Source organism: Ranitomeya variabilis, chromosome 4 (genome assembly GCF_051348905.1).
Source record: "Ranitomeya variabilis isolate aRanVar5 chromosome 4, aRanVar5.hap1, whole genome shotgun sequence".
NCBI classification, from domain to species: Eukaryota; Metazoa; Chordata; class Amphibia; order Anura; family Dendrobatidae; genus Ranitomeya; species Ranitomeya variabilis.
This window is the reverse complement of record NC_135235.1, coordinates 55,883,188-55,897,061: the sequence shown is the minus strand read 5'-3', so window position 1 is coordinate 55,897,061 and position 13,874 is coordinate 55,883,188.

The window sequence follows — 13,874 nt, the reverse complement described above, 5'->3', positions numbered from 1 at the left end:
CACATCATCAATAAACACTAGTGACCCAGTGCCACTGGCAGCCATGCATGCCCAAGCCATCACACTGCCTCCGCCGTGCCTTACAGATGATGTGGTATGCTTTGGATCATGAGCTGTACCACGCCTTCACCATACATTTCTCTTTCCATCATTCTGGTAGAGGTTGATCATGGTTTCATCTGTCCAAAGAATGTACTTCCAGAAGTGTGCTGGCTTTTTTAGATGTTTTTTAGCAAAGTCCAGTCTAGCCTTTTTATTCTTGATGCTTATGAGTGGCTTGCACCGTGCAGTGAACCCTCTGTATTTACTTTCATGCAGTCTTCTCTTTATGGTAGATTTGGATATTGATACGCCGACCTCCTGGAGAGTGTTGTTCACTTGGTTGGCTGTTGTGAAGGGGTTTCTCTTCACCATGGAGATTATTCTGCGATCATCCACCACTGTTGTCTTCCGTGGACGCCCAGGTCTTTTTGCATTGATGAGTTCACCAGTGCTTTCTTTCTTTCTCAGGATGTACCAAACTATAGATTTTGCCACTCCTAATATTGTAGCAATTTCTCGGCTTGTTTTTTTCTGTTTTCGCAGCTTAAGGATGGCTTGTTTCACTTGCATGGAGAGTTCCTTTGACCGCATGTTTACTTCACAGCAAAACCTTCCAAATGCAAGCACCACATCTCAAATCAACTCCAGGCCTTTTATCTGCTTAATTGAGAATGACATAACGAAGGGATTGCCCACACCTGTTCATGAAATAGCCTTGGAGTCAATTGTCCAATTACTTTTGGTCCCTTTAAAAACAGGGTCGCACATGTTAAGGAGCTGAAACTCCTAAACCCTTCATCCAATTTTATTGTGGATACCCTCAAATGAAAGCTGAAAGTCTGAACTTCAACTGCATCTGAATTGTTTTGTTTAAAATTCATTGTGGTAATGTCTATAACCAAAATTAGAAAAAGGTTGTCTCTGTCCAAATATATATGGACCTAACTGTATATATCCCCAGCCCCTCCCATAATGTATATGTCCCAAGCCCCTCCTATAATGTATATGTCTCCAACCCCTCTTGTACTGTATAAGCCCCAGCCCCTCCTGTAATGTATATGCCCCCAGCTCCTCCTGTAATGTTAATGCCCCCAGCCCCTCCTGTAATGTGTATGTCCCCAGCCCCTCCTGTAATGTGTATGTCCCCAGCCCCTCCTGTAATGTATGTGCTCCCAGCCCCTCCTGTAATGTGTATGTCCCCAGCCCCTCCTGTAATGTATATGCCCCCAGCCCCTCCTGTAATGTATATGCCCCAGCTCCTCCTGTAATATACTGTATATGTCCCCAGCTCCTCCTGTAATATATATGCCCCCAGCCCCTCCTGGGATGTATATGCCCCCAGCCCCTCCTGTAATGTATATGCCCCCAGCCCCTCCTGTAATGTATATGCCCCAGCTCCTCCTGTAATGTATATGCCCCCAACCCCTCCTGTAAAGTATATGCCCCAGCTCCTCCTGTAATGTATATGCCCCAGCTCCTCCTGTAATGTATATGCCCCCAGCTCCTCCTGTAATGTATATGCCCCAGCTCCTCCTGTAATATATATATGCCCCCAGCCCCTCCTGTAATGTATATGCCCCCAGCCCCTCCTGTAATGTATATGCCCCCAGCCCCTCCTGTAATGTATATGCCCCAGCTCCTCCTGTAATATTTATGCCCCAGCTACTCATGTAATGTATATGCCCCCAGCTTCTCCTGTAATATATATGCCCCCAGCTACTCATGTAATGTATATGTCCCCAGCCCCTCCTGGGATGTATATGTCCCCAGCCCCTCCTGGGATGTATATGTCCCCAGCCCCTCCTGGGATGTATATGTCCCCAGCCCCTCCTGTAATGTGTATGTCCCCAGCCCCTCCTGTAATGTATATGCCCCCAGCTCCTCCTGTAATGTATATGCCCCAGCTCCTCCTGTAATATATATATGCCCCCAGCCCCTCCTGTAATGTATATGCCCCCAGCCCCTCCTGTAATGTATATGCCCCCAGCTCCTCCTGTAATATTTATGCCCCAGCTACTCATGTAATGTATATGCCCCCAGCTTCTCCTGTAATATATATGCCCCCAGCTACTCATGTAATGTATATGCCCCCAGCCCCTCCTGTGACGTATATGCCCCAGCCCCTCCTGTAATTTTTATGCCCCCAACCTCTCCTGTAATGTATATGCCCCCAGTCACTCTTGTGACGTGTATGCCCACTGCCCCTCCGGTAGAATAGACCCCATCGTCTCCTGTAATATGACCCAGCGTCTCCTGTAATTTATAGATCCCTGTGTCTACTATGTGATGTATATACTGCAGACCCTCAATGCTTGAGTTCTATAAATGTAACGTATGGAGGCCGTGTAATATACGTCTGTGTTCAGAACTTACTGCTGTGAGTTTTTTTCAAAATTCATCGCATTTATGAAGACTCGACTGCGTTCCAGACGGACGCAAATCTGGAAAAGCAGTTTTGAGAAGCAACGTCATCAGTATTACCTAACATCACAGCCGTACCACAGAGAAGCAGATCCGGCCTTCTCATTAGGGGGGAGTTAATTAAATGTTTGACCACATATAGCAGAATAAATTTCAAGTTGATAACTTTGAACGGCCCCTGAGTGATGGTATGAATAGCCAAATGGGTCCTGGCAGAAAAAAGTTTCCACCCCTGTTTTAAACCATTTCAGGTTTCCAAAGACACCAAGCAGTTAAAAGAAGTGATATGACCATTCTTCAGATATATCCCACTCAGAAAGTATAGAACAATTTCAAACACAAGTCAGTGGGAAGGTTCCATTAGGAGTTTTATCAGCACCCATGCTTCAAAAGCTGAAAGCAGTTTCTTCATTGCTGAATGGAGTTAATAGAAAACATCCAGAAAATAATAGTGCAAAAGATAGAGTGCTCTGTCAGCGTTTTTTAAGCACAGAACATAAACCCATCATGCTAGGCGTTAAAAAACCACAATTTTCTTCAAGCGAAAACTGCTTCAGAAAACCTATTTTTGGGAGATTTTAGAAATGTAAAAATAGATTTTCTTTTCCTGAAGCATTTCTTGAAGCTGTTCTGAAAAGTTTTAGAAGGGTATTTTCCTGAAGTCTTCTCTAAAACATTTTGATTTTGCAGTGCCTAGTCCCTAGAACTGAGACCCTAATTATCCCTGTCCCGGGGGTACTCTTAAAGGTAGAGAGGCCCAAGTCTCCAACCTCACTATGCTTTTGTTAATATCCTAATCTGTCCCCTTCCCCTCCCCCAGGAGGCCTGGGACAGATATGTTAGTGTATGTACATGTAAGACAAACAGGGATAACAAAAAGCAACTTGCATTAAAAAATACTTAGAAAGGTTAGAGAGGAATAAAGGGAAGGATAAGAAGGTACAAACAAAATGAGAATAGGATAATGGAGAAAGCATACACACAAAAACAGCATACATCAATCTCCAGCAGCAACTACGAACTCCAACTTCAGCACACCAACTACAGTAAGCCAGGAAGTAAACTTTCACAGGCAGAGATGAGATGAGATCTGGTCAGGTTTTATAGAGAGAGAAAACTAACAGGTCAGGAGCAGCTGTGAGATGGAGCTGCGTGTCTCTAACCAGCATACAAAGAGTCGTTAAACTCTTCAGCGCCAAAGGAAACAAGGTCCATTAAATATGAGGAACACAACACACAGGCTAAATGGAAGACCTGCGATTGGCAGGAAAAGATCGCGTAACCCCAGATCTCCCAGGACAACGTGACACACTTGTGACAAGTCTTGATCATTCTTTTTCTCTGGAATAAACCTAAAGAGTCTTTTTAACAGATTTCTCTTGGCTGTGTCCTGAGCGCTTTTTGATGATTTTAAGTACCAACGCTAACAAAGTGCTAACAAAAAGGTCAAAATAATGAATAATTTCGGGTTTATGTAGAAAGAACTTGAGGTTCATATATTCAGGCTTTTGTGCGTCTTCTAGCCTTGTCAAAGTTTCAAATGCGCCAAGTGGTTAAAAGACATTACCTGACAAATTTTATTTGTGGGAGGGTGTTTTGTCAGTGTTTTTGCTTCAAAAACCAATAGCAGTAACTTCATTGTTAAATGGATTTAAATACTATTAAAAATATCAAAGAAGACACTTAGAAAAGATGACCAAAAATGGTAAACAGACACTTCAAGTTTACAAAACTCTAAAAAAGAAAGGATTCTTAATGTGCCTTCTGCTTGAAAAATTGACTTTGTTGGCCACCTGAATAAGGCATTGCGTGAACATACCATAAGCAGTTTAAACTAGGAGCTGCCAGATTAAAAAGACTGCAGAAAACGCTTACAAAACATTTTCAATGTCTTTTTCAAAACCTCTCCAAGACTATGTACACTCCATGCCTTTTAAATGCCAGCATAGGTGCCAAATTTTCCCAGGTGAAGCCGCTTCAAGAAAATGCCGACAATCGTTTTACTGAAGCAGCTTCTGCAGTGTCATTGCCGTCGGTATTTCACTCTATCCTGTTAAATATAGAGAATGGGTGACTTCCACTAGAAGAAACAGCATGCCATTTATTTTACTGCTTCAGGGTTTCCAAAATCTGAAATAATTAAAAGAATTGACACAAGACAGAACATGTACACAGCAATGACGTTTTGCTTTTTTAAGAGGTGAAAAAGTTGCCATATGTACGTAGCGCAAGAAAGGTGTTTTCACTTGAAAAATTAGTGGCTGTTGGGCACTTTAAAATCTCTGAACATTGACTATTGGGTCTTTAAATGCAGAGATGGAACATGTACAGAAACATGGATTCTAAAACAGGTTTAAAACACGAGTAGAGAAGAAAAAGATTGTTTCAGACTCAACAATCTTTTCTTCTCTATCGTGGCTGTGCTCAACCAGCAGGATCGGCACCCTCCAGAGATATTTCAACTACAGTCCACCGTGGATACCACGTAAAGCTCCCTGACCACTCTTCCTCCTCATAAAACACAAAATAGTTTGAAGTTAGTTTTTGATGCCACATATTTTTAACAACAAGCTCCAATCTTGCAATGAGGTTTCGGTGAGTATTTGTCACCGCATATTTTTACCAACAAGCTTGATTCCCGCAATGAGGCTGTAGTGAGTTTTTCACGCTCTGGAATTTTGAAAAATTCAAGTAACTTATTTTACCTAATGGTACATGCCCCACGATCAGGAATAGCAGCATTATGGACGCAGTGCACTTGCGTTGAGTTCAAAATGCTGCGTTGTACAGTGCAAGCACAGTGGCTGGGATTTATAGAAATCCGATGCCCACTGTGCTTCTATTTGACACTGTGTAAACTCACCCACGGTGCGGGAATACGAGCCGCAGCGTGTCAGACTGGCGTCTCCGCAATAGAAATTTCCACAATAAATATGTATTGGATGCGGTAAATCAGCATTGTTAAGTGAACAGTAGTGTTGAGCGTTCCGATACCACAAGTATCGGGTATCGGTCGATATTTGCTGTATCGGAATTCCGATACCGAGTTCCGATATTTTTGTGATATCGGAAATCGGAATCGGAAGTTCCCAGTGTATGGTTCCCAGGGTCTGGAGGAGAGGAGACTCTCCTTCAGGCCCTGGGATCCATATTCATGTAAAAAATAAAGAATTAAAATAAAAAATATGGATATAATCACCCCTCCGGCGGCCCCTGGACCTTACCGATGTAACCGGCAGCCTCCGTTCCTAAGAATGAGGAGTTTAGGACCTGCGATGACGTCGCGGCTTGTGATTGGTCGCGTGAGCGGTCACATGAGCGGTCACGCGACCAATCACAAGCCGCAACGTCATCGAAGGTCCTAAACTCCTCATTCTTAGGAACGGAGGCTGCCGGTTACATTGGTAAGGTCCAGGGGCCGCCGGAGGGGTGAGTATATCCATATTTTTTATTTTAATTCTTTATTTTTTACATGAATATGGATCCCAGGGCCTGAAGGAGAGTTTCCTCTCCTTCAGACCCTGGGAACCATCCAGGATAGCTTCCGATACTTGTGTCCCATTGACTTGCATTGGTATCGGGTATCGGTATCGGCGATATCCGATATTTTTTGGATATCGGCCAATCCCATCCGATACCGATACCTTTGAGTATCGGAAGGTATCGCTCAACACTAGTGAACAGATGTGGATTTACCTGCGTGATTAGAATGCAGCGCTTTGGATGCAGTGATAATACGCTCTGTTCAAAGCACTGCTACTTCCGGATTGTGAGAACCTAGCCTAATAGGTGAAGAAATGCTGTAGAAAATCTGCATAATCAAAAACTCACCAAAAGCTCATCACGGGAACTTGGACCACATCTCAAGACCAATATTATTGATTGAGAATCTCCTAACTATGAGAAATTAAAGACTATGCACTCAGAACCAAAATCCCCAAGTTTTTAAGAAAATATATAATTGTTTAAAATGAAATCTATAAAAATACATTTTGAAATACTATAATTTTAAATATAAATAAACTAAATACAAAAATGATAGCATGGTAAAATTCTTACCTTACTTAATGCATATGTTATACAATTCTGCGGAGTTGAAGTGTCAGCTGGCAATAATCCTGAGCTGTGACCATCACCTATTGTAAGTGGTAAATGTTGTGATCTCCATATCTTGGTTTTACTTGTCATTAATTCTACCTGTGATGATAATGAAATAACTTTGGAGAAGTGATTGTGAATGAAAACTGCAATATTTCACATATTTTTCACACATACAGCATTACTGTAAATATAAAAAAAATCTTGAAAATTTTTTAACATTTGTGCAATGTAAAAACTTGATATGAACAATTAGAGTTGTGTTTTTTTATTCTATGCAAGAAAAAAAGGACAATTTGTTTTCATCAATATCTTGGGTCTGTTTTTTATCCATTTTTGGTCAACGTATCAATCTTTTACCATTCATTTTTTATACGTCAATCAAACAAGAAAATCCAAGCTTCTACTTCCCATTAAACAGTAAAAATCAGGCGTCACTTGGATGAAACATGGATTACATCAGTGTACTGTCCATTACATAAAATTAGAGACATGGTTACAGTTTCATCATTTGCCAATTGGATCTTATGAAGGATATAGGCACTACTGCATGCTGTACTGAACAGACTTCCTTGAAGAATAAAGTTATTTCTGAATCATGGGGTATTTATGCCAGAATAAGCCACTCTAACTTGAGATAAGAGGATAAATTCAAGTTGAATTGAATTCTACTCAACGTTTAAAAGAATATCTGCATAGTGCCCATTTTTTATAATTTGATCCCAAGTTGGTGGCCACTCGCTGTCATTTTTTTTGAACCGTAAAGGCCCATCAAAAGGTTAAAAAAAATTAAAATCCACTTATTCACCTTACTGCTCACCTCTCCGCGGCCTAAACGCTACTTAACATCCTCGACAAACCATCTGATCCCCACCATTCGGACTAAGTTCTCCAGGACTCTTGCACAGTACTTTATTTTTGGCCCTGATGTACAAGGTCACAGCTCAGGTTGTGACATCAGTGACCTTTTGTGCCCTTGAACAGAATCCTCCCGTGGATCATCGAAGCCAGAATCCTGGCTTCAATGTGAGACCCGAAGATCTCAATGCTGTTGGTGGCGATAAGAAGATGGGGAAAGGACGACTGATGTGAGAGGTCTAAGGGGTGAGAGATGATATGCATATAAGGTTTTTTTAATATATTGTGTTTATTACCTTGTGGGGTCTGCAGAGATCCCAAAGCATAATAAGGGACATTAAATTGGTGAAGATTCATTTACCGCTATTCGCGAATCGAGTTTCTCAGGAAAATACGTGCCAACAGCCGAATGCAAATTCTGCCTGATCCGCTCATCTGTAACCTTGCCCGACCCCATATCACAAAAGAGATTTACGTTACCAAAAGAAACAGCACAATGGTATACCTCAATATTCAGCAACAATATAAAGCCACACAAAGCTTTCACAAGCCATTGTGCGGTACAATATCACAATATGTTGCCACTATGTTTTCTGCAAGACAGAAGTTCGGGCTACACAAGCATAAAGAGAGAAATGGCATTAAATTTTAAATTGTATTTCTTTTTGATGTTTAGGAGATATGTAAAACTGCCATAAGCTGACTTTATAGGGTGCTGAATCCGATTTCCATTTCCAGCAGGATTTACTCAGACAAGCGGACTATTTTTCTCTTTCATGCTGTACAGGGAAGGTGACTTCCTTGGGACTGATTTCCAATGCATAAATACTGATCTGCTGCATATCAAATTATTCTGACTTCTAAACACCGGAATAGAAGCTTCACAAATATATCTGCAGATTTAACAATGTAAAAAGGAAACAGTTTCATCAGGAAACGTCGCTACGGGGAAGCAAAAAAACCCATCATTTGTTTTGCCAGTGACAATTGTTGCCACACAGGACATTACACAAACAAGGAAAATAGTTTAGGAATGAACATAAAGTAAAATAACAGACAAAAGCTTCATTTTCTCCTCCGTACCTAGGGAGGGATCCGCAGCTCATCCACAGCTTATTTAAATTTGACCTTTTAATATGCTAAAATAGCAGCTTTGTGATAATTTCATCTTCGCTAGAACTTAAATCAAGTTTCCCTACTAAAGGGCATGGCTGATTTGTTGTGTAGCATTATTCACACCCTGCGAACACTGTTCTTCATATGCAATGTCATGACTCATGAGCATTAGTGTAAAGTCTAGGAAAATGTATGGGAACAAATAGCATTATACTATAGATACAGACGGTGAAAGGTAGTGTCTACCCAAGAACTCCATTTTTACTTTTGTTTTTAGCCTCTTCACCACCTTGGGTTTTTCCGTTTTTGAGTTTTCATTTTCCATCAATATGGCCATGTGAGGGCTTGTTTTTTGTGGGATGAGTAGTGCTTTTGATCAACACCATTGGTATTACCATATGGTGTACTGGAAAACGGGAAGAAAATTCAGAGTGCGGTGAAATTTTTTTTAAAAAGTGCAATTACACAATTGTTTTTTGTTTTGCTATTTTACCATGTTCACTAAATGCTAAAACTGACCTGCCATTTTGATTCTCCAGGTCATTATGAGTTTGTAGACACCAAACATGTCTAGGTTCTTTTTTACTTAAGTGGTGAAAAAAACCAACATTTCTTAAAAAAGGGGAAAAAAAAGTTGCCATTTATCGAGACCCGTAGCATCTCCATTTTTCGCGATCTGGGGCTGAGTGAAGGCTTATTTTTTGTGTGCTAAGCTGACATTTTTATTGATTACCATTTTAGTGTGTATATGATTTTCTAATCGTCCATTATTATTATTATTCTGGCATTTTGGCTTTTTTTTTGGCCCCTAGGCTTTTAGGGGCACATGTCAGCTGTTCAAATCAGCTGACATGTGCCGGAAAAGAAGAAGTTTGTTCACAAGTTCGTTAAGCTGGATTTCTCATGTTTTGATTGCTCTATGCCTTGACACAGCGTTTCCCTGCTCTGAACATCTGAGGATGTCTACTACTGTGAGCTTGACTTTTTATTACTCTACTGATAATCGCCTGCTGATAAAGCACTGATTTTAACAAATCTACAGCAAGTTTAACAGTTAGCGATACATCATTAAAATCAAGGTATTTACCCCTAAATCAAGCTCCTCTCAGATTAGGTTGTAAAAGACTGGTAACAGATACCCTTTACTTAAGACAAGTATAACTTTCTGCCTAGATTCTTTACTTAATATGTCTTTGTACTTGTCTGAGTTCTCTTTTTTGATAGAGAGCTCCAAATTTGTTAAAATCAAATGAAACGAGAAATTTTTAGCTGCTTGAAGCCACCACCAGGGGAAGTTTTAATGCTTGCTGCAAACTGTCTATTTATACTTGCAACATATATGCATTAGTGGTAGCTACAGGGTATCAGATTTTATCACTTCAGGTCTAATGATAATCATTAAAGGGGTTGTCTGATTAAAACAAATGGTACAAATTTCCAAAAAACTGACCATCACATGCAAGCATAGACTAGGTGTGAACAGGTGCTAACCTAGATTTTTTTTTTTTCAGATACACAGAAAACGAGGGCCAATATAATTCTATGGGTCTGTGAAAAATACGAACAGCACACGGATGGCATCCATGTATCATTCTTGTGCCCAGGGGCAGACATACTGTATGTGCAGCTGGTGCGGCTGCACTGGGGCCCAGAGGTGGGGGGCTCCTGCAGTGCGGCTAACACTGAGGGCAATCTGGCCTGTTTATCCATCTCCGAGGCTCCGGGGGGCCCTTGGCCAGATTGTATGGTGGGCAGGGAGTGATCCCTGCAGCTACGCTGCCTACAAGATAAAATGGCAGCAGAGCTGCAGGCATCCATCCTCCACTTCCTGACTGCACTTCCTGTCTGACACAGCAGCGTGGCTGGATGACGTCAGCATACAGCACGCAGCTGTGTGTGAGAGAGAGGAACCTGCCAGCTACGACGATGTTGCCGCTGTGGGGGAAGTGCAGATAGGTAAGTGGTGTGTGTGTGTCTGTCTGTGGGGAACTGTGCAGACAGGTGTGTGTCTGCGGGGGAACATGCAGAGAGGTGTGTGTGTGTCTGCGGGGGAACTGTTATGACCCCAATGGCAGAGGGTCTCAAAAGTACATACCAAGTCTGCAAACACAAAAAAACAGCTCATAGGGCAGTGGTAACTGGGCTGACCATATATCTAATCCTAGCACCACAAATAGCAGCAGCCGGGGAACGTGCCTACGTTGGTTCTAGACGTCTCGCGCCAGCCGGAGAACTAACTAACCCTAGAAGGGAAAAGATAGACCTTTCTTGCCTCCAGAGAAAAGACCCCAAAAGTTGGATACAAGCCCCCAACAAATAATAACGGTGAGGTAAGGAGAAAAGACAAACGTAAGAATGAACTAGATATTTAGCAAAGAGAGGCCCACTGACTAATAGCAGAATATAGTAAGATGACTTATACGGTCAGCAAAAACCCTATCAAAATTTCCACGCTGGATATTCAAGAACCCCCGAACCGTCTAACGGCCCGGGGGGAGAACACCAGCCCCCTAGAGCTTCCAGCAAAATCAGGAATCACATTTAGTACAAGCTGGACAAAAAATAAGAGCAATGCAAATAATCAAAAAACAAGGAAGCAGGACTTAGCTTAATTTTGCAAGATCCAGGACCAGCAGACAGGAGCAAACAGAAAGGAACTGATTAAAACGATGCCAGGCACTGGACTGAGAATCCAGGAAGTTTATATAGCAACACCCCTGGACTAACGACCCAGGTGGGTGCCAAACTGAGAAAAGACAATCCCAGAGTCATATCACTAGTGACCACAAGAGGGAGCCAAAAAAGTCTAATTCACAACAGTAGCCCCCCTTTAAGGAGGGGTCACCGAACCCTCACCAAGACCACCTGGGCGATCAGGATGAGCAGCGTGAAAGGCACGAACTAAATAAGCCGCATGCACATCAGAGGCAACTACCCAGGAATTATCCTCCTGACCATAGCCCTTCCACTTGACCAGATACTGAAGCCTCCGCCTGGAGAGACGAGAATCCAAAATCTTCTCCACCACGTACTCCAACTCGCCCTCAACCAACACCGGAGCAGGAGGCTCAACAGAAGGAACCACAGGCACAACGTACCGCCGCAACAAAGACCTATGGAACACGTTGTGAATGGCAAACGACACCGGAAGATCCAAGCGAAAGGACACAGGATTAAGGATTTCCAATATCTTGTAAGGACCGATGAAGCGAGGCTTAAATTTAGGAGAGGAGACCTTCATAGGAACAAATCGAGAAGACAGCCATACTAAATCCCCAACGCGAAGTCGGGGACCCACACCGCGGCGGCGGTTGGCAAAACGCTGAGCCTTCTCCTGTGACAACTTTAAGTTGTCCACCACATGATTCCAGATCTGCTGCAACCTATCCACCATGGAATCTACCCCAGGACAGTCAGAAGGCTCCACATGTCCCGAGGAAAAACGAGGATGGAAACCAGAGTTGCGAAAAAATGGCGAAACCAAAGTAGCGGAACTAGCCCGATTATTAAGGGCAAACTCAGCCAACGGCAAGAAGGTCACCCAATCATCCTGATCTGCAGAAACAAAACACCTCAAATAAGCCTCCAGAGTCTGATTAGTTCGCTCCGTTTGTCCATTAGTCTGAGGATGAAAGGCAGACGAAAACGACAAATCAATGCCCATCTTAGCACAAAAGGATCGCCAGAACCTGGAAACAAACTGGGATCCTCTGTCAGACACAATATTCTCAGGAATGCCGTGTAAACGAACCACATTCTGAAAGAACAAAGGAACCAGATCGGAAGAGGAAGGCAGCTTAGGCAAAGATACCAAATGGACCATCTTGGAAAAGCGATCACATACCACCCAGATGACAGACATGCCCTGAGACACCGGAAGATCTGAAATGAAATCCATGGAAATGTGTGTCCAAGGCCTCTTCGGGACAGGCAAGGGCAAGAGCAACCCGCTGGCACGAGAACAGCAAGGCTTAGCTCGAGCACAAGTCCCACAGGACTGCACAAATGACCGCACATCCCGTGACAAGGAAGGCCACCAAAAGGACCTAGCCACCAGATCTCTGGTGCCAAAAATTCCCGGATGCCCTGCCAACACTGAGGAATGAACCTCGGAAATGACTCTGCTGGTCCACTTATCAGGAACGAACAGTCTGTCAGGTGGACAAGAGTCAGGTCTACCAGCCTGAAATCTCTGCAACACACGTCGCAAATCCGGAGAAATGGCTGACAAGATAACTCCCTCTTTGAGAATACCAACTGGTTCTGCGACTCCAGGAGAGTCAGGCACAAAGCTCCTTGAAAGAGCATCAGCCTTCACATTCTTTGAACCTGGTAAATACGAGACCACAAAGTCAAAACGGGAGAAAAACAATGACCAGCGGGCCTGTCTAGGATTCAGGCGTTTAGCAGACTCGAGATACATCAGATTCTTGTGATCAGTCAAGACCACCACACGATGCTTAGCACCCTCGAGCCAATGACGCCACTCCTCAAATGCCCACTTCATGGCTAACAACTCCCGATTGCCAACATCATAATTCCACTCAGCAGGCGAAAACTTCCTAGAGAAAAAAGCACATGGTCTCATTACAGAGCAACCAGGGCCTCTCTGCGACAGAACGGCCCCTGCCCCAATCTCAGAAGCATCCACTTCATCCTGAAAGGGAAGTGAGACATCAGGCTGGCACAAAACAGGCGCAGAAGTAAACCGGCGCTTCAACTCTTGAAAAGCTTCCACGGCTGCAGGAGCCCAGTTAGCAACATCAGAACCTTTCTTGGTCATATCCGTCAAAGGTTTAACAACGCTAGAAAAATTAGCGATAAAACGACGGTAGAAGTTAGCAAAACCCAAGAACTTCTGAAGACTCTTAACTGACGTGGGTTGAGTCCAATCATGAATAGCTCGGACCTTGACTGGGTCCATCTCCACCGCAGAAGGGGAAAAAATAAAACCCAAAAAGGGAACCTTCTGTACTCCAAAGAGACACTTTGAGCCCTTAACAAACAAAGCATTCTCACGCAAAACCTGAAACACCATCCTGACCTGCTCTACATGCCAGTCCCAATCATCAGAAAAAAACAGAATATCATCCAGATAAACAATCATAAATTTATCCAGATACTTCCGGAAAATATCATGCATAAAGGACTGAAACACTGAAGGAGCATTAGAGAGCCCGAAAGGCATCACCAAGTACTCAAAATGACCTTCGGGCATATTAAATGCAGTTTTCCATTCATCTCCTTGCTTAATGCGCACAAGGTTGTACGCACCACGAAGATCTATCTTGGTGAACCACTTGGCACCTTTAATCCGGGCAAACAAGTCCGACAACAGA